General features: G+C 41.6%; 1 protein-coding gene across 8 annotated transcripts in view; it reads right to left on the bottom strand.

Annotated features, from left to right (window-relative positions):
* The window catches only part of TJP1 (tight junction protein 1), a 275,476-nt gene that overhangs the window by 209,995 nt on the left and 45,344 nt on the right, over positions 1-20,137 (bottom strand). Inside the window, exon 1 of one of the 8 annotated variants that reach the window (XM_063639036.1) lies at positions 1,851-1,908. The exons of the other annotated variants lie outside the window; for them this stretch is intronic. The gene's annotated coding sequence lies outside the window, so the exon portion shown is untranslated. Of the gene's footprint in view, positions 1-1,850; positions 1,909-20,137 lie in introns of those variants that run through there. 8 annotated transcript variants of the gene reach the window in all.

Raw genomic sequence — 20,137 nt, 5'->3', positions numbered from 1 at the left:
TCCAACTGATCTATGTGTCATCGTTTTTAAGCTCCATATGAAGCTCAAGATGAATATTTTATAAAGGCACAAACCCCGCATGCCACAAATTTTTTAGTTTTCTTACATGATCAAATGTACTTACAATATCATGTAATATTTATCTAGAAGGATCTTCTTGTCACTTGGTAAAACAGTGGGTAAAAATTAAAGCCCAACTCACTGAGAAACTATTAAATGAACAAATTACATGTTCAATCTCACCAAGTTTCAGAATCTTTTTTTTTTTTTTTGAGACGGAGTCTCACTCTGTCGCCCAGGCTGGAGTGCAGTGGCACGATCTCGGCTCACTGCAACCTCCGCCTCCCGGGTTCACGCCATTCTCCTGCCTCAGCCTCCCAAGTAGCTGGGACTACAGGCGCCCACCACCACGCCTGGCTAATTTTTTGTATTTTTAGTAGAGATGGGGTTTCACTGTGTTAGCCAGGATGGTCTCAATCTCCTGACCTTGTGATCCGCCCGCCTCGGCCTCCCAAAGTGCCGGGATTACAGGCGTGAGCTACCACGACCGGCCCAAGTTTCAGAATCTTAACAAATTAGGAAATTAGATATTTGTCCTCTTTTTCTGAAATCAGGGGAACTTCTGGGAAAAAGCAGCAAGCTAAGTAGACTACGGCAATAAGAAATTCCTTTATGGAAAATTAGCTTGTAAAAATCCAAATAAAGACGTATTTGTAGAGGGCAACCTGAAGGCAAAATATCATGCTCATACAAAATGAACTGCAGAATTGAGAAGCACAAGTGCCTGGAGGCAGCCCCATTATCAATTCTTTGACCTCTTGGAGCTGGGTATGAGGGCTAAAAATAAACTTACTTCACCAGCTGAACTCCTTCAGGCCTTAACACCTAAAATCTTGGATCCATAGATGTGTTTGGTAACGGACGGAGACCAGGGGTGGGCAGAGTGGTAGCAAAAGGGTGGCGGATGCTGCAGGCCACAATGAGGGTTCAGGATTTCCTTCTAAATGTGATCAGCAGGAAAGTGACAGGATGATTTACATCTGAAAAGGACTGCTCCAGCTGCTCTGCGGAGATGAGACCAGGTGGATGCAGAGAAACCAGGTACTGGCTACTGCAATAATCCTTGTGAGAGACCAAGCAGTAGAGCAGGCAGTGAGAAGTTATTAAATTTGGCATGCAGCTAGAGGAGAAAGCCACCGGGACTTGACGGTCAGTCAGATGTAGGATGAAGAGGAAGAGAAAGTCAAATCTCTACCACTTTTCACAAAAATAAACTACGGATTGTTCCAGTAGTCAAGATACATCATTCAAAGGAAAACTATGGCAATGGCTATAAACAAATAATTTACAAAAAAAAAAAGATGTATCTGCAAATGACCACATCGAAAGATTTCAACACCACTAGTAATTACAGAAATGCAAACTAAAGCAAAAACTAGAATGCTTTCCCCTGTCTTATTAAAAAAAAAAAAAAAGATAATTGAAGTGGGCTGAATAGTATTCCTCAAAATTCATGTCCATCTGGCACCTCAGAATGTGAGAGTCTTTGCAGGTGTAATTAGTTAAGATGGGGTCAGATGGGATTACAGTAGACCCTAAGCACAATGACTGGTGTCCCTATAAGAAGAGGAGAGGACAGACAGAGATACACAGGCAGGGAAGAAAGCCAGGTGATGATGGAGGTAGAGACTGCAGCGATGCAGCTACAAGCCAAGAAACACCAATAGGAACTGCAGCCACCGGAAACTAGGAAGAGGCAAGGACGGATCTTCCCCTGGGACCTTTAGAGGAAGCATGGCCCTGCTACACCTTGAGTCAGACTTCTGGCCTCCAGAATTGTGAAAGGATACATTTTTGTTGTTTTAAGCCACCAAGTTTGTGGTTCTTTGTCACAGTAGTCCTAGCAAACTGACAAAATAATTCACAGTATTACTGAGAGTGTGAAAAGCACAGTCATCCTCAGGCCTGTTGGCAAAAGCATAAATTAGTACAATAGCCTTTGGGAAAAATAATTCGGCAATGCTTGCCACAATTGTAAATGACCAGATCTTTTGACTCAGCAATTCCAATGTGAGGAGTTTATTCTAAGGAAATAATTAGAAACATGTGCAAAGATTTTAAAAGAATGTTCCTCGCAGGGTTAAAACTGGAAAAAAATCTAAATGTTCAAAAATTTAAAATAAGTAAAAAAAAAACTATGGTGCAAACTTACAACAAAGTACCATGATGGGAAGATAAGTTTGGCAGTTTCTTACAAAACCAAACAATCTTACCAACTCATCCAGCTGTCATACTCTTTAGTATTTACCCAAATGAGTCGAAAACATATGTTCACACAAAAATCTGCACATGAATGTTTATAGCAGCTTTAATCATAATTGCCAAAACCTGGGAGTAACCAAGATGTCCTCCAACAGGTGAATGAATAAACAAAACTTTGGACATTTATTTACCACAGTTTAGAATATTATTTAGCAATACAAAGAAATGAGCTATTACCTACAAAAAACATGGAGGAAAATTAAATACATATTTGGTTTCTTTTACTTAGTAATCTGAAAAGGCTACATATTGTATGATTCCAACTATCTGACATTCTGGAAAAGAAAAAACTACAACTGTGAAAAGATTAGTGATTGCCAGGGGTTTCCAGGGGTGGTATGTGGAACAGGTGGAGCACAGAGGGTTTCTAGGGCAGTGAAACTACTTAGTATGATAGTATAATGGTGGATATGTCATTACACATTTGTCCAAATTCATAGATTGCAGAATGCCAAGAGTGAACCCAAATGTAAACCATGGACTTTGCATGATAATGATGTGTCAATGTAGGTTAATCAGTAGTAACTAAAGTACCACTCTGGTGTGAATATTGATAGTGAGGGAGGCTATGCCTACGTGGGTGCAAGGGTTATACAGAAACTCTCTGTACTTTCCACTCAAGTTTGCTGTGAACCTAAAACTGCTCTTAAAAATAAAGTTAGGCCGGGCGCGGTGGCTCACGCCTATAATCCCAGCACTTCGGAAGGCCAAGGTGGGTGGATCACTTGAGGTCAGGAGTTTGAGACCACCTTGGCCAATATGGTGAAACCTCATCTCTACCAAAAATAAAAAAATTAGCCGGGTGTGGTGATGCACGCCTGTAATCCCAGCTACTCAGGCGGCTGGCTAAGGCAGGAGAATCACTTGAACCCAGGAAGCGGAGGTTGAGCCAAGATCGCACCACTGCACTCCAGCCTGGGCAATAGAGCGAGACTCCATCTCAAAATAAATAAATAAATAAAGTTTAATAATCTAAAATAAAAATTAAAAATAGTTCTTGAAAAATATTGTTTTTTGTTGTTGTTGTTGTTGTTGTTTTTGTTTTTGGGACAGAGTCTCACTCTGTCACCCAGGCTGGAGTGCAGTGGCACAATCTCGGCTCACTCCAACCTCCGCCTCCTGGGTTCAAGTGATTTTCGTGCCTCAGCCTCCCAAGTAGCTGGGAACACAGGTGTGTACCACCACACCCAACTAATTTTTGTATTTTTAGTAGAGACGGGGTTTCGCCATGTTAGCCAGGCTGGTCTTGAACTCCTGACCTTAAGTGATCCGCCCTTCTCAGCCTCCCAGAGTGCCGGGATTACAGGCATGAGCCACTGTGCCTGGCCTTGAAAAAGTATTTGATGATAAGGATATTCAAGATATGTGATGTACTGTTAACTGGAAAAAGTAGAATATAAAAATATAACCTACAGTATGACTCTAATTTTGTTTTTAAAAAGTATACGGTAGCAAAATATTAGCTACCAATTGGTGAATCTAGATGAAAAGGTACATAGGAGTTCATTGTATTATTGTTGCTACTTGTGTGTAGGTTTGAAACTTTTTCAAAATAAAAAGTAAAAGAATTGAGAAAGGCAAGGTGCGGTGGCTCATGCCTGTAATCCCAGCACTTAGGGAGGCCGATGCAGGCGGATCATGAGGTCAGGAGATCAAGACCATCCTGGCTAACACAGTGAAACCCCATCTCCACTAAAAATACAAAAACTTAGCCAGGCATGGTGGCGGGCGCCTGTGATCCCAGCTACTCGGGAGGCTGAGGCAGGAGAATGGCGTGAACCTGGGTGGCAGAGGTGGCAGTGAGCCGAGATCACGCCACTGCACTCCAGCCTGGGCGACAGCGAGACTCCGTCTCAAAAAGAAAAAGAACTGAAAAGAAGTGGTACATACATGTATTCATACGCCATTAGACAAGGCATAGAAAACACTACACTATTAATACTGGTTATCTCTGAGTGATGAGATTATGCACAATTTAGGAGGTTTGTGTGATTTCTTATATTCTCCAACATTTCTACAATAAACATGTTTGTAATCAGGAACATAGAGTTAATATCATTTAAAAGCAATAACAAATGCAAGGGTCTAATAAACCTAAGAACATTAATTTGAAAAATAAACCTTTTCAACTAAGCTATCAATGCCACCTGCTTTGTTGTTTTAACTTACCCATCACATTCATGTTCATGGCCTTTGTAACCTCTTCCATTCCTCCCAAGCTTCCCCCAAGTTCCCGCGACCTCCTTCTCTTTTGCCTGGCAACCTGTCTCCCTATGCAGAGATGTTGAACACAGCCTAATTCCTTTGCTTGCATAACAAAGTTCCTCAGAACTTTCAACCACAAGTTCTTCCATTCCTCTTATCATTTTCTGCTCTTTAGAAAAACAAACCAACTGAGAACAACAGTGCTCTTGGAAACTAAAAATATGGACAGAGAGGGGAAAAACACCAACAGAAATTTGGAAGATAAAGTTGAGAAATTACCTTATAAAGCAAAAAAAAAAAAAGAAGAAGGAAAGATAAAGAGGGAGGAGACAGGAGATAAAAGGTCCAACATGAGAAGAAGAAAATGTTTCCCAAATTTTGAAAGACATTCTCTATTTTGAAAGGGCCTACTCAGCAAGTATCCAACACAATGAATTTAAAAAGACCTACTCCACGGACATCAGAACACCAGGGATAAAGAGAAGAGCCTAAATGCTTCCAAAGAGAGAGACTTGAGAAAGTGTAAAGGACTGGGATATCAGAATAGCACTGGATTTAGTGATAACACTGGGAACTAGAAACAATTAATGATGCCTACAAAATTAGAAGAACAAATTTCCAACCTAGAATGCTATACCCAACCAAGCTATCAAGTGGGCAGGTGATATAAAGACATTCTCAAACAGTCATTGTACCTCCCTTGACACTACAGGAGCCACCACTGATGGCCACCCCTGCAGCCACCCTCATTCTTCCTTGCTAACAAATTCTAATTTTATTCTGATATTAAGTGGCCATCTGTTTTGAAGGTGGGGCACCAGTCCCAAGAGGGTGAATTTATTAGCAGACGCCAGTTATGGCAATTCCAATCCCTCTGATACGACCTGAGATGTGAAGCTGGCTAGGAGGTTTTGAGAAAATAATCTCCTGGCTTTTAAAAAGAGGCTCAGCCGGGCACAGCAACTCATGCCTGTAATCCCAGCACTTTGGGAGTCCAAGGTGGGCGGAACACCTGAGTTCAGGAATTCAAGACCAGCCTGGCCAACATGGTGAAACCCCGTCTCTATTAAATGTAGAAAAATTAGGCCAGGCGTGGTGGCTCACGCCTGTAGTCCCAGCATTTTGGGAGGCCGAGGCAGGCAGATCACGAGTTCAAGAGATCGAGAACATCCCAGCTAACACGGTGAAACCCCGTCTCTACTAAAAATACAGAAAAAAATTAGCCGGGCGTGGTGGCACATGCCTGTAGTCCCAGCTACTCAGGAGGCTGAGGCACGAGAATGGCATGAACCCAGGAGGCAGAGCTTGCAGTGAGCCAAGATTGTGCCACTGCACTCCAGCCTGGGGAACAGAGCGAGACTCCGTCTCAAAAAAAAAAAAAGAAAAGAAAAAGAAAAATTAGCTGGGCGTGGTGGTGCATGCTTGTAGTCCCAGCTACTTAGGAGGCTAAGGCAGGAGAATTGCTTGAACCCAGGAGACAGAGGTTGCAATGAGTGGAGATCAGGACACTGCACTCCAGCCTGGGTGACAGAGCATGACTCCATCTCCAAAAAAAAAAAAAAAAAAAAAAAAAGAGGCTCACCAGAGAAAACGGTTTATTTTTAAACTTCCAGCTATTGTGGTCTGCATATGACACCAGAGACATGGCAACTACCTTGCAGTTATCCCATGAAGACAAATCCTCACCTTAAAGAATTGAAAGCTGGCTCAAAGAAAGAGTTGAAAGTTGGAAAGAACCTAAGTCCTTGGAAATATTACTAAGCCTACCCTGTAGCCAGCCCTAACAACAGACTTATGAGTCAAAAACAAAGTTCACTTTCTTGATGCCCAAGTCCTGAGTTCTCAGCACCTACAGGAGAAAGGCTGGTCTCCCACTGTGCAAAGACCTGCTACGCCCTTAGGGTACTGCTCCCTGGCAACCCCAATTCTCACACCATGCTCATACAGGATTCTGAGGGGAGCTAGGCATCCTACCCACCGAGCAGAATGTCTTTGTGCACTAGGGCCAAGCTGGAGTCTGTAGATTAGAACCCGGGTCTCTGAGGAATAGGGTAGCTAAACCCTTCCAGGACTTCACATGGAACCCATCCATCAGTTAAGTTGTTGGAGGCAGAGATGGGAAACTAAGTTAGCTTTTAATTTTAATTATTCTTTAAGTCTTCATCACTTATCTCAGTCTAAGCAGAGTTTCTAGGCTGATCCAGGTTTATGCTCCACAAAGGACTGCGTATCTGCATTGAAATCAGAAACACTCTAAAAGGCAACGTGATATTTGTTTATTTGTACTACTAAAAAGCACTGGAGAAAATACCTTATCTGGAAAAATAGTTTGAACTTTTACTCACCTCGCAAATCTAAATTGATATCTAACACCCATCTTCCTTGCAAAACAATAGCCGGCAGTGGAGACAGAACCTTTTATACTAAGAAATGTTACAGAAACCTGAGAAGAAATAAATACAGTACTTATTTTCTATGTACACTCACTTTCTCCTTTAACATCAAAGCGTGTTTATATTTTTAAACACTAAGGTGGAAAGAGTGACTTTATTATGTTCACTCCACCCAAGTTCATTGCTACAATACCTGACTCTCTGCCAAGGTGCTTAGCCTATCGCTAGGAAGTCCTAAACACAGGCCTGTTTTTAAACACTTTCACCACTCCCTTAGCCTTTCCACTTTGAAAATATTTTCTGGTATCATGTTTACTTTTACATTTTAAACACTGTTTATATGTAGAAGTGTATTTTAATTATTGTCAAGTGATTAATACTATTCTTACTATCTGAATGTAGATTATTCTATATTTCATTAAAGTTGAAAGAATTATATTTGTGGTTTAGCTCTAACAACTGTGCTAATAATACTAGTGATAAAAATGCACTCATAAATCAGTTTGTATAATTATTGATATGCATAATGACTAACAAAATTGCTTCCCCAATAACTCTAATGATATGAGAGTAATCACCTCCTCTCCTAAAAATAACACGCTACAAGCATAGGGAAGTCCCAACTTAGACATGGATTCTGCATCGTCAATTATATGTGATGGGGTAAACTAAAAGAGAGTAAGAGATTATCTGAGGTGGAATTAAATGATCAATGAGTCCTGAAAGACAGGGAGAGGAGAACATACACCTGCATGGTAAGAGTACATCAGCGGGTGCCCCTCTACCACTCACTAGCTGATACTTTCAGCTCCAGATAACTCTGTTGCTTTCAGACCATTGGAGGCAGTAAGCTGGACTATGATGATCTCAGGGAGAGCAGATGCAAATAAATAATGTGCTAAAGATTCAGTCACCTTCTTCCTCTACAATACATTTACCTGCATTGGTATCTCTCATGAAACCTACTCAAATGCAGTCATGTCAGCAGTTGCCCACTGCAGCTCAGGGTGGTCCCAATGCTTCAGGCTCAGAGCTGGCATACAGCACACCAGATCTGCTCAGTCTCAGAACTTAACTCCAAAACCCAGAGGCTGACAGAGCTGAGCTGCTGTTTCTAGAATGGCTATCTCAAGAACTGGGCAAGGCATAATGGAACCCATTAGTAAATTCAGCAGAAGAAGGAAGAGGAAGGAAAATAAGAAGGGGGGAATGTACTAGTCTGTCTTCATGTTTCTATAAAAAACTACCTGAGACTGGGTAATTTATAAAGAAAACAGGTTTAATTGGCTCATGGTTCCATGGGCTGTACAGGAAGCATGGTTGAGGAGGTCTCAGGAAATTTACAATCATGGTGGAAGTCAAAGGGGAAGCATGCACGTCTTCAGTGGCCAGCAGGAGAGAGCAAAGGGAGAGGTGCTACACACTTTTAAATGACCAGATCTTGTGAGAACTCACTATCACGAGAAGAGCAAGGGGGAAATCCACCCCTATGATCCAGTCACCTCCCACCAGGTCCCTACTCCAACACTGTGGATTATAATTTGACATGAGATTTGGATGGGGAAACAGAGCCAAACCATATCACGGAAGTTCAATCTCATAATGAAAGCAAATCTCATAATTATTTTTGTTAACCATGCATTCCTCTGTTGACTCAACTAAGACTCAGGCTCTGGGAACTTAAAATGCACCAGGCTCTATCTATGTTAGGAGTTACGGGGATATAGAAAAATAAGGCATGATCTGGATTCTTGGGGAGTTTGCAATCCAATGAGGAGAAAGATGAGTGTCTTAGTCACCTGGGCTGCTATAACAAGATACCACAGATGGGGTGGCTTAAACAAACATTTATTTCTCACAGCTCTGGAGGCTGGGAAGGCCAACATTACAGCTCTGGCAGATCTAATGCCTGGAGAGGCCCGCTTCCTGCTTTGTAGATGGCTTTTTGCTGTGTCCTCACATGGTAGAGAGAGAAAAGAAAGGCACTGGTCCCCTTCTTCATATGAGGGCACTAAGCTCATTCATGGAGACTCCACTCTCATGGCCTAATCACCTCCCAAAGGTCCTACTGCCTAATACCATGGCACCAGGGATTTAGGATTTCAACATATGAATTTTTAACACAAATAGGCAGTCCATAACCACAAGAAAACAACTATTTAGTTTTGAATCAAACAGTAGGTTGAACCACACAAAATTGTGTTCATTGTAGTGAAAAACAGAAATTTTTGTAGTCAGAGAGGTAGCTTGGGGCCGGGCGTGGTGGCTCACACCTGTAATCCCAGCACTTTGGGAAGCCAAGACAGGCGGATCACAAGGTCAGGAGTTTGAGACTAGCCTGGTCAACATAGTGAAACCATGTCTCTACTAAAATACAAAAAGTAGCCGATGTGGCAGTGCATGCCTGTAATCCCAGCTACTCAGGAGGCTGAGGCAGAAGGATCATTTGAACCCGGGAGGCAGAGGTTGCAGTGAGCTAAGATCATGCTGCTGCACTCCAGCCTGGGAGACAGAGCGAGACTCTGTCTCACAAAAAAAAAAAAAAAAAAAAAAAGAGGGAGCTTGGAAAAATATTCTGGGAGGTGATGGAACTGTTCTGAGTTTTGATTGTGGTGGCTGTTACATAACTTATTGCACTTATCAAAACTCTCAGAAACTGTACGCCAAATAGAGTGAATTCTACTGTATGTAAATTTAAAATAAATTTTAAAAGCAGCTGAATATCAGTAATTTCATATGGTTTAACCTAGTAGATGCGCCGGCCCAGGCAGACAGTTCTGCAGGATTGCAGGAAGCAGAGACGAGCAGAGATTAATAGAAAAGTAATAGTCTCATGAACTACAACCATTTCATCAGAGCCTTGAAAAAATAAAGAAGCCCTCAACACTGAAGAAAAGAAGGGCAAGAAGGTAAATATCCTAGAGACAAGGACAGCACAAGCAGGCAAAAAGTTCTACAAACTCACAGCAGGTGTGGAGAATAGCAAATAGAGCAGTAGATAGTTCATGAAAACAGGGGGATCACAAAAAAAGGGGGTAGAATACAGAGGACTTAAAAGACCAGGTTAAATAGACTAGAATTTATTCTATAGTCAATGGCAAGTTAGTAAAGTGTTTAGACAAAGGACTGACATGACTAAATCTATTTTGGAAAGATAACCTTGATAAAAATATGGAGGATTTATTTGTTGTGGGAGGTATCAGAGGCAGGAGAACGACCTATAAGGGTTTCTTAATTGGGGTCTGTGAATTTCTTAACATGGTTGCAATACTGTGTATGTGCACACACACTTGTACATACACACATTTTTTTCTAGAAGAGGGTCTATGGTTTTCATTAGCTATTGAAGGAGTTCATAACCTCCAAAGGGTTAATAGCTTTAAGAACTGTAATATTCAAGTGCATCAAGATGCAGCAGGAGTTAAGTTTTCCGTGAGCAGAATAAATTCATGAGACATTTCATGAAGATCGCATTTCTGGACTTCCAATTAACTAGTGAGCGAGAGTGAGAGAGGGAGGATCGAAAGATGACAACAAAGTTTCTAGCTTGCTGACCTGGGAAGTGTTGAGGGAGAGGAAGGGAGAGGGAGGAAAAGGGGTATCATTACACTAAGAACAAAAAAATGATTTCACTTCAAAGAACTGAATATTTAACCTCTGCACTTGTGTCACTCTTAGCTGGAGATTTTCTTCTATTTTTATGGGCCAAAGTATTTCTGGCTAAAGAGAGAGATAAGACGTACTACAGAGGACCGTACTTGCATATGAAAATAAAAAGCAGATGAGAAAACAATCTTCAAAGCCTTTCTCAGAGTGAGTTAGCTCTCCGCAGGCTTGCTTTCCACATTCTCATGGCATTAGGAAACCTCAGGGGGATGGTATCTGCCTCTGTCACACAAGGGAATGAATGTAACATACAGGATTGGAATAAGCTGAAGATACACATCCAAACAGTATTAATATGTTTTAAATGTACAAAACATTTCATATGACTTGAGGATTTTTGTAAGTTAGGAATTCAACTCACTAGCATGGATTACACCTTAAATAAATATAGTTTCTTCCCTGGTGTTTTCATACATCATGGAGCAAATTTATATTTCCTTGGTAAACATTTGTTTATTAAATAAAAGTCTGCCTGAAGTTGAAAGTGGATGCTATATAGAGCTCCCCTAATTGCTCTGTTAGCTCATCTGACCTCCAGAGGCCCTGGGATCCAAAGAGCTGCACCCCCACCTCGGGAAGCCTGGAGAAAGCCAGGCAGCGGCAGGACAGTGAGAATCCCTATGAAATGCTCTGGGTTGGCACTTGATCTTTACACACAGGATTCAACATAATAGAGCAACTTGAGAAGACAGAACTGGATTTCCTGAATGGGTAATGAGCTCCCTTACATTTAATTCACTGGAGGCTAACATCATCCTTAATTAAAAAAGAAAAAAAATGGTACTATTAAAATTACATTTACTTCCTATAATAGAAAGCCAAAATGGAAACTACCAGAGCTTCATGAATTTTAAAGCCCTACACAAACGTTGTTGCACAAACACAATTTCCTCTAGTCCTAGAAGTTTTGCTCAAGTTGTGTTAGCTCCATACAACCTGATCTACTTGTTCTAAAATATTTGGTTGCAATTCAAAGATGGGATTCTTTCTTATGGATCCCACATTTATAGAGCAAATGTACCTAAATGTTAATATATGTTCATCATAAATTAGATTTAAAACTAACTCAAGTTAATTTTAGTATGTCATTATACAGTATTAACTAAACAATTAGGATAAACCACTACAAAACAGTGAGCTGTGACATCATATAGCCATTTCCTTTCAAGCCCTACCCTTAATCCACTCTTCCACCTGCCAACACACACACATGCACGTGTGCACATAGGCACACAGAACCCCCCCACGCCACCACCTTTCATGGTGTATTTTTCAACCCCTTTAGAGAATTGACAAGGATAGAAGACATTTAAGATTTAGGTCCATAAAGTTTTCATTATTGTTGTTTTCTGCTTTCTTTAAGAACTGTCTCGTCCTAACAGGACACAGAGCTATGCTAGCTCGGCTGTAAACGAAAGGATACGACCTTGAAGGTGTCTATAGCTCACTGATTTTAGATGCTGACTCCACATCTTGATCACAGCTCCCAGGTGGTGGCTGCGCTGATGTGTACAATAAGATAAACTGAATAGTTAGCTGAAATAAGCATTTTGAATTTTCATTTGTATGTGAGTGGATTCAAAAGATTAAAGTGCTATATCCATAATTACATGCTCACTACTATTAAAAAATACCTAAGCTAACTTCTAATTAAGAGGGTGGATAGTACATGTATATTACCTCCTCTCCCTCCTGAATTCCTGCCAAAAACAATATATAAGGCCACAAAGAAGAAAAGATCCAAGTGAATAAGAGATGCAACACTTTTCAGAAGATGGAAAATGAATATAGTAGTTACAGGATGAGAAATAGCAGATGATGCTACAGAGGGGAAGACCACACAGAAACAAATTTGCTCTGCAACCCAGGCTCCAGGCTGAGGGGAGCAGGACGCAACCACAAAGGGAATAGCAGGATGGGTGCAGGGCTGAGAACAGGGGAGTGAATGAATGCCAGCATATGCAACACTTGGATCCCCAGATCCTGCACAGACACTTTCTCCCCGACCTGCAGAGACAGTTTCTCCTAGGAAAAGAGCCGGCTTGCTCAAGAGCTTCCAATTTGCTTCCTAGTGACTCACTGGGTTTTCTGGTGGTAAAATACACATAACATAAAATTTACCATGTTAGCCATTTTAAAATAAATAGTTCAGCGACATTAAGTATACTCACATTGTTGTGCAACCATCACCACCATCCATCTCTAGGACTTTTTCATCTTCCCAAACTGAAACTCTGTAATCATCAAACACTAACTCCTAACTCCCTCTTTCCCCCAAACCCCTGCCATTCTACTTTCTTCTCTATGACTCTGTCTACTGTAGGTACCTCATGTAAGAAGAATCATCCAGTATTTGTCCTTTTATGACTGACTCACTTCACGCAGCATAATGTCCTCAAGGTCCATCCATGTTGTAGCATGTGTTAGAGTTTCCTTCCTTTTTAAAGCTGAATACTACTCTATAGTATGAATATACCACATTTTATTTATCCATTCATCCATCAGTGGGCACCTGGGTTGCTTCCACCTTTGGCTATTGTGAATATCGCCGCTATGAAATTGGGTGTACAAATACATCTTTATATCCCTGCTTTCTAGCGACTCACTCTTACATATGAACAGATAACTAAGGATCAGAGGACTTTTTAGGAAAACTTCCCAATGTCAAAGACAGAAACCAAAACAAATAAGGAGGAAGGGCTCTTGAAAATTAAAATGGTATATAGGCCAGGAGCAGTGACTCACGCCTGTAATCCGAGTACTGTGGGGGACCAAAGCGGGTGGGTTGTTTGAGCTCAGGAGTTCCAGACCAGCCTGGGCAATGTGGCGAAACCCCATCACTACAAAAAAATTACAAGAAGATTAGCCAGGTGTGGCGGCACATGCCTGTAGTTCAGCTACTTGGGAGGCTGAGGTGGGAGGATCACCTAAGCCTGGGGAGGTCGAGGCTGCAGTAAGCTAAGATTGTGCCACTGTACTCCTGCCTGGGTGACAGAGTCAGAACATATCTCAAAAAAAAAAAAAAGTATGAATTAAAAAAGTTAGATGGGTTGGAAAATAAAGTCATAGAACTTTCCCAGCAAATAGTGTAAAAAGAGAGGTCAAACAGAGCAGAGAAAAGATAACAATCAATGAAGAAGGTCCAACAGCAAATTTACAGGATTTCTAGAGAGAAGAAAGGTGTTTATCAAATAAACTACAGAAGATATTTCCTCCCAAAACAATATTGGTGTCCACGTTCAAAGGGCCTTCCAAGAGGCTTGCAAAGATGAAAATAGACCATACAAGGCACATCATGGTGAAATGTCACCATGCCAGGAATAAAGATGCTAAAAGCTTCCAGAGCAAAAAGCAGGTCATGCAAAGGTTCGGGACACAGAATAGTATCAAAGGTCTCAATAGCAACATTCAGATGCTAGAGTAGAACAATGTTTTTCAAATTCAGAGAACAATACCTTTTAAGCTAGAATTCTGTACCTAAGCAAATAATCAATCAAAAAAGAGGCAAACAAGGTCTCCATCAGAGGAGAGGAGCAGAAAAGTCCCAGGAACAGAGGCAGCAGGCCCAGAGAGCATTAGGTTGGTGGGCACAAGGGCACAGGGGATGAAAGCTTCTGACCTCACACTATGGGCCTGTAGCTTTGTTTCTGATTAATTCATGCAGTCATACAACAGTGCTTTTCATCTATTATGTATCAGGCACTCTTCCCTTCTAAGTGCTGGGAACACAGAGATGAAAAAAACAAAAGTTCCCGTCCTGGTGCAGTTTTCATTCTAAGGGGGGAGAGGGACAATAAACAAATATACCTTGTTAAGTAATGTCCTATGAGGAAAATAAGCAGGGAAAAGGCACAGAGTGTGACCAGGTGGAGTGCTAGACTGGAAAGACTAGAGGTGACCTTGGAGACCTGAGTGCAGTGAGTAAGAGAGAGAGCCCTGGGCGTTTTGGGGGTCTGGAGAGCCAGCTTTTAGGCAGAGGGACTTCAGGACCAGCTGCTTTCATCAGCCTGGCCTCCTGACAGGCATTCTCCATGGGCAAGATTTTCTCTTGCTCCCAGCCTGTTCATTTCTTCTGGACCCTCTGGGAAACAACTCTGCCTGGAGCCCGGTGGCAGGGCTAAGCAGCCCCAATTACCACATGGCTGGGGCCCTATTGGGCCAGTCCTCTTTCCCCTTCCCAGTGGGGAGATGACACAAGACTCTGCAAGAGAGATGGGACCCCATAAGACAGAAAGGATGCAAGTGGTTGAGTGCTAAGGTGGTAAGTCCAGGCCCTGAAGCCATCTAGGTAGACACAACATCTGACACACTGCTCTTTCTGTGCATTTTCACAAGCAAGAGAGGCAGAACAGGTACCATCATCATGCACAGATGCCAAAACTGGGGCACTGCCAGGTAAGGAACCTGCCCAGGGTCACAGAGCCTGTTAGTTACAGTACGAACTCTAACTGGGGCCTGCTTCCGAGACCAGTGCTAGGTCAAAACCAAATGTAAACATGTTTTTCCTGTTACTTTTCATGTTTTCCATGCAGGTAAAAATAAAGCCCAAGTTGTAAGTGGTTCATGAGAACAGAGGATCTTTTTATTTAGCATTTCATAAATATAAGGCTACTCCTCTTGAGACTTCACCTTGAGCTGTAATTTTCTAGCGACCCATGGGTCAGAGACAGGCACCAGAACTTGGTTAGACTTACTCCACCTCAGATTAAGAGCAACTACGGTTTGGGAAAAGAAAAGCAAACTGAAGGATGGAACAGTCTACCTAGAAGATGTTTCAATGATTGGATAACTAGCATTATGACTAGTTCCCTGCCAGAATATGCCACCTCAGCCTTCCCTTCCAAATGCTGCACTCTCCCTTCCGTTACCTATCTTTGGGGTTGCAGTTTTGTTCTAAGAGCAGAGGAGCATTTGCATCTGCGGGGTGAAGGTGCTGAGTGAGAGGAGCGGCCACTGCATGCCCACAGAGGAAGCCGCTGTGACAGCCCTGCTGCTCCTGCTGAGCAAGGGAACTAGAGTGGCCCAGTCTCTACCTGGGTCTGGCTCCATTCCCAAAGCTGATTCAGGAATTGAGTCATCATTCGCAACCTGAAGTCAAGGAACCTCTTAGTTAGATTTAAAACACTGTATTTCAATAATATCTAACAGTTTAAAAATACCCCCACATTTAACCCTCAACATTCCTGCATGAGGGAAACACAGTGGTGCCTGCAATTTACTTGAAATGAGTAAAACATGTGAAATGGACAGATGGATGGATCGGCAGATACGTGATAAAACAAAGTAAAAGAATAAAGGTAGAATCCAGGTATTGGATATATGAGAGTTCCCTGTAAAATTCTATCAGCTTTGTTGTAGTTTTGAAATCTTCATAATAAAATGTCAGGGAGAGTGGGAGGGAGGGACTCTCCCATCATCCTGGATTATTTCAATATCCATGTAAATGATTAATTCAACAACCCAGCCTCCAGCTTCCTGGCCCTCTGAATGCCAGCACTCTCCCCTCATCTCCTGGACCTTACCTCACTTAAAACAGTCCTGCCTTGATCTTAAACTATCTCTTCAGACCAGATTCCTTTCATTCCAGCTCACTGCCTCATAGGTGCTTCTGCTTCAGGAAGGTATCTACACCTAAACCCTCCATTTCCCTGTGACTTCTGCTGCTTCTGTATCCAACAGAGATTTATCAGCCCCCTCAGCACCTTCCCTGAGAACCTGCAGGGCCAGCCACTGTCAGGGAAGAGGAACACAGGGGCAGGAAATAACCTCACAGCCCCTGCCTGCAGCGCATCTGCAGCTGAGAGTAGGGACAGAGGAGATGTGTTGGGCATAGCTCTCACGGGGCTCTGCTGCCATGGTTCCCGTGGCCTTGCCTGTGCTTCTCTCCCCTACTGGATCCCCTCTTTTCCACTGCTGCATCTTCCCAGATAGCTCAGTTTACTCTCATTTAGATGAATCATATTTTTCAACAGCTTAAACAGTTTTTATTATGAAGTATTTTAAATATAATCAAAAGAAGAGAGAATGGTATAATGAACCCACATATACCCATTCTCGACAGTATCAAGGGTCTGGCATATTTGCTTCATTATCTCATTTTTTTTCTTTTTCTTTTTTTTTTTTCCAAGACAGAGTTTCACTCTCGTTGCCCAGGCTACAGTACAATGGCGCGATCTCGGCTCACTGCAACCTCGGCCTCCCGGGTTCAGGTGATTCTCCTGCCTCAGCCTCCCGAGTAGCTGGGATTACAGGCATGCACCACCCCGCCCAGCTAATTTTTCCATTTTTTTAGTAGAGACGGGGTTTCACCATGTTGATCAGGCTGGTCTCAAACTCCTGACCTTAGATGATCCACCAGCCCTAGCCTCCCAAAGTGTCGGGATTACAGGTGTGAGCCACTGCACCTGGCCTTTTTCTTTTCATTCTTTGCTCAAGTATTTTAAAGGAACTCAGACTTCTTCAGTGTGCCTCTCTTAAACTCCAGGCCTGTAATCCCGGCACTTTGGGAGGCTGAGGCGAGAGAACTGCTTGAGTCTAGGAGTTTGAGACCAGTCTGGTCAACACAGTGAGGTCATGTCTCTACAGAAAAGGTTTAATCTGTTTTCAAATGTATTTGCAGAGTTGTGCAAATTAAAATACAAGAAATTAATGCAAAGGTCAGCTAAAGTTGCTGTCTACTAATTTGATATTTAGTAGTTTTCATTTGTAAATCAACTAACTCTTAGACTGCAAATAAATATATTTGTAAAGGGCTATGTTTTTAAGTTTCTAAGAAAATCTTCAGTTAGCAGTTTAGAGTCTTCTAAAATTAAAGTAGAAAGAAATAATTGGTGTGAAAATGCAAGGGTTAGCTGTGTGGGAAAATGTCTAATTGAGGGTTGTAAGTTTCTTCTATCTTGAGAAGAATAAATATTTTGAAGAGTAACATTGAAGGTGGCATTTTTAAAAGAAATTAAATGGTTATTACAAGCCACAGGAAAAATAGTAGAAAGGAAATGGTAACAGAACAATCAAAGAAAAGCATAATGGGATAATAAACAGGTTAACAGTGTAATAATGATAATTAACAGTAACAAGATACTGTTAAATTGTTTAATTAAACTTAAAGCAGCAGGAGGAAATACTGAAAAATAAAATACTTGACTACATAAAAATGTACACTTCTACTTACTTCTAACCTTATAAATTCTAAAAGAAAAAACACAAATGGTAAAATACATATGAAAAAACTGTTTAATCTGAACAGTGCAAAAAATGCTAACAACAACACTAATGAACAATTTTTCACACTGCAAATCACCACAGATTAAGAAGACTAACATTTTTAGTGTGATGAAGACAAGTTCCTTTCAGTTTTTGGGAAGGCAGAGTGGCACCCTGTGTCAAAATGTAAACTGACCATACCCCTTCACTCACCAAATCTATTTCTAGAAATTCACCCACAAAAGACAATCATATAAATGTTCAAAGATCTATCTATTGAAGCAGTTTTCAAAAGAGTAAAGATTAGGAAAGACTTATCCACTAATAATGGATAGGGTAAATAAACAGGTACATTCACAAAAATGACTACTGCTACTATCATTGAAAATGTAAGGATGCTGGAGAAAGTCACATAATAAAAAAACAGTGCCACTATAATTCATGATCACTGCTCCCAAATGGGTCCTCAATTCCCTTTCTCTAACCACAGACTCACAGGCCCTTCTGCTGATGTTATATAAGCTCTCCTATCAGCAATAAACAGGAACGAAGTATTGATACATGCTACAACATGGATGAACCTTAAAAACAGCGTGCAAAGTTGAAGACCAGACACAAAGGACCATATATTATATGATTCTATTTACATGGAATATCCCAAATAGGAAAATCTATAAAGACAGTAGATTAGTGGTTGCAGACTTGGGATGGAGGTAGTAGGGGGTGATAGCTGCTAATGAAAATATTCTAAACATGACTGTGGTGAAGGATGCATATTCAACTCTATGCATGTAGTGGTATATTCAACTCTATGAATATACTACAAGCCACTGAATTGTACACTTAAAATGAGTGAATTGTATGGCATGTAAATTCTCTCAATAAAGCTGTTAAAAACCAGAAGCTCTCTCATATGTGGAATGTTTGCGTGACCCCTGCCACCTGAGTACCCTCATGCTTACAGCTAAACATGCCTATGTGTTATTCTAATCTGTATGTGAGTTTCACCATTGGCATGCAACAAACCAGCTCTATATTCGTTATTCCACCTTTCTAAAAAGCCATCTGACATATTGACAGTACATACTGACAGCTAAAATTTCTTATCCTTTAATTCAGAGGTGATCTTTTTGAAACCTTTCATAAGGAAATACAAAAACTAAATCTGTCACCCAAACTGGAGTTCAGTGGCACAATCACTGCTCACTTCAGCCTCAACCTCTCTGGGCTCAAGTGATCCTCCCACCTCAGACTCCCAAGTAGCTGAGACTACAGGCACACGCCACCACACCCAGCTAATTTTTGTAGAGACAGGGTTTTGCCATGTTCCTCAGGCTGGTCTCAAAACTCCTGGGCTCAAGTGATCTGCCCATCTCGGCCTCCCAACATGCTGGGATTACACGGATGAGCCACCATGCCCAGCCAATAATTTTTATAATTGGAAAAAAACTGCAAAAAATCTAAATGTTTAACAGTAGAAGAATCAATAAACCATAATATGCCCATACAAGAGATAGCAAAAAGACATTAAAATGTTTTCAAAGAATATGAAATACAAAGAGTGTTCATGATCTATAAGTGAATAAAGCAGAACACAGAAGTGTATATATAATGTGATCCCTGTTATGTATATTATACATTTCTACAATAACATGTATGTGGGAGCACCTACTGCCTTCTCTGAATACTATCCCTTTCCTTGAGAGCCACTGTCTCGGTGTAATGTGACCACACTGCCTAGTCTCAGGAGCAGGGGCTAATCTGGGGATGGGATGGGCTAATGACAGGCTCTTTCCCAGAAACCTCAGCCATGAGATTCAACTTGGTTGCTCTCCTAAACGGAGATCTTAACCTAGGCCCGGTTTGCAAGTCGGCTGCAGTTAGCTGTTATCTAAGGAATGCTGGGAATGCTGGTAGGGGCTAGGCCCATGGGGCAGCTCTGACTCCTCCCCATAGTCCCTGTGCTTAAATTCCAAGGTTCTTAGCTTTTGCTGGAATGCTGGAGCAGGAAGTCTCCCAGAATGCAGTGGCTGTGAACAGCAAGGCTAATCCCATGGGAATGGTGGCTGTGTCTACCTGTGCCAGCAGCTGTCTGTAGCATCTTCTTGTTGAACCCACTCCAGTCACAGGAAATAGTCAGAGAGCTGATTCTGCTATGCAAACAACCAGGGGTTGTGTCAGTCCACAATTTCCGACCACTTGTCTAAAGCGTGATTCAGAGGGGCAGCAACCAGTCCTGGTCACCACAAGCTGTTACACTTTCTGCAGGCTGGGTATGCAAAATTTACCTTTCTTTCAGAATATACTGTATAATTTTACTTGGAATTGTTATTCTACTCTCACAGCAT

The sequence above is a fragment of the Symphalangus syndactylus genome, chromosome 5 (assembly GCF_028878055.3).
Source record: "Symphalangus syndactylus isolate Jambi chromosome 5, NHGRI_mSymSyn1-v2.1_pri, whole genome shotgun sequence".
Lineage (NCBI taxonomy): Eukaryota > Metazoa > Chordata > Mammalia > Primates > Hylobatidae > Symphalangus > Symphalangus syndactylus.
This window is presented reverse-complemented; position numbering and strand designations above follow the sequence as displayed.